The sequence below is a fragment of the Triticum dicoccoides genome, unplaced genomic scaffold (genome assembly GCF_002162155.2).
Source record: "Triticum dicoccoides isolate Atlit2015 ecotype Zavitan unplaced genomic scaffold, WEW_v2.0 scaffold28124, whole genome shotgun sequence".
NCBI classification, from domain to species: domain Eukaryota; kingdom Viridiplantae; phylum Streptophyta; class Magnoliopsida; order Poales; family Poaceae; genus Triticum; species Triticum dicoccoides.
In genome coordinates this window covers 1-1,707 of record NW_021259995.1, presented here as the reverse complement: position 1 = coordinate 1,707, position 1,707 = coordinate 1, and the positions used below count along the sequence as shown (strand labels likewise).

Genomic DNA, 1,707 nt, shown 5'->3' with positions numbered 1-1,707 from the left:
TGCTTTTCTTCGATACACCATGCATCCTATGATCAATTCAGTGGAGCTCACACAGATTATGGTTAGTACATTGTATCGTGTTCTTTAAGTCAATACTAGAACACTGTATCGTGTTCTTTAAGTCAATACTAGAATAATATGTTTGCCTTTTTAGGAAAAACGCACATGGTATTTTTCAAAACATTAAACCAAAAATCCTGGGGGGAATACTTTTCCTCATTTTGTTAAACTGCAGGCCTTTTTGACACTGGTGAATCAGGACGGTGATATCTGTGCTCTTGAGATACTTATTACTTCACTAGCACACATATCTTGTACTATTATCCATCTATGCCCTCTGTTTCCTCTGTCAAGAAGCAAAGAGATTGATCTGCTGAAACTCTTTAGTAAATTTGGTATCAGGTAAGGAACCAGTCTGGTGAGTGGATATAAGCCAAGCCCGTACCCGGGACCTTAGTTTGCAACATCGGAGACATGCTGAAGGTTTCCTTGTTTGCAACTTCACTGAATTTTATCTGTTTTATCCGCCTAATTCAGTCTTTTCTTGTAGCAACCTTATCAATTGTAAATCATTTTCTTGTAGCTATCAATATTTATTGATGTTAATGTTCACAATGCAACGAAATACTTAATTTTTTTCGACCAATAAGAAGTACTTAATTAATGTGCTTTAAAGAAGTGAATTGTTTATCTTCCATGCCGGCCAGATTATCAATCAAGATTGTACGCGCTGCTGGAAAACCATATAAGCCTTCTACGAGGTCGACTTATATGAATCACTTTGCTTTATTTTTTTAGAGGAATCTGAATCACTTTGCTTATTCTTTTATGCTCGTCAACCGTATCTAGTAATGTTGATCATGCTATTTTTCATTTCAGATCTCTGAGTTATGTTTCAATTTCTGAAACATGTTCAGAACCAAATCACATGATGATATGCACAAGAAAAACAGTCGGACATTTCTGGCAGTCAGATGCCGAGAACTTAGACAGTATCCAGTCCCATTTTCTTTGTTGGGGAGCCACAGGTGGGTTTTGGCCGCACTACAGTTACGTATGTGGGTGGCCATCGTGCTGCAGAAGTGCAGAGTGCAGACTTCAGACCAACCACCACAATCATCAAAAACTCATCGCGCTGGCCTGATTGTTGAGCGGAAACAGGCGACACTGTTACTTACTCACGGGCTCATTTGTTGCCTTCCACCTTCGTCAGTGGGTTATTCATGTGCTCTCTGAATGTAATAGCATAAGAGGGGCTGACGAGGTGTTGTGGTCACCGTCCTGTGCTACAAACTGGCAGCAACAAACAACAAACCGAATGCTTCACCTCAAAGGCTTGGACACAGATTGAGTTTCAAGCATCTTCATCTCAATCTCATCTCAAGATATTAAAATTTAAACTTAATTTGGTTGGGGTACGCCTGCCCAGGCAGTAGTGCAACACACTAGGCGACACCTGAAGGACCCAATGGCAAGCCATTGTGGTGGCCCCTCCCCCATAAAAAATAAATTTAATATCGTTGTGAGCACATGGCCCACATATCAGATATTAAACTGATAAGAACAGATACTACACTTGATCTTAGCCAAAAGGCCGAGAAAGGTATAATTTGATCTGTTGCCCTGCCCCTCTACTTGTACCCTCCTCGCCCTCCCGTCCCCTCCTCGCTAAGCGAGGTGGTACTAAACTAACGACCTGCAGCGGAC

The 1,707-nt window shown here is 41.2% G+C and overlaps 1 non-coding gene across 1 annotated transcript; it reads right to left on the bottom strand.

Moving 5' to 3' along the window:
* Positions 1 to 1,410: 1,410 nt before the first annotated feature.
* LOC119345766 lies at positions 1,411 to 1,607 on the bottom strand. Its single transcript, XR_005167176.1, has one exon. It is a non-coding gene; the product is annotated as a U2 spliceosomal RNA (small nuclear RNA).
* Positions 1,608 to 1,707: the final 100 nt, after the last annotated feature.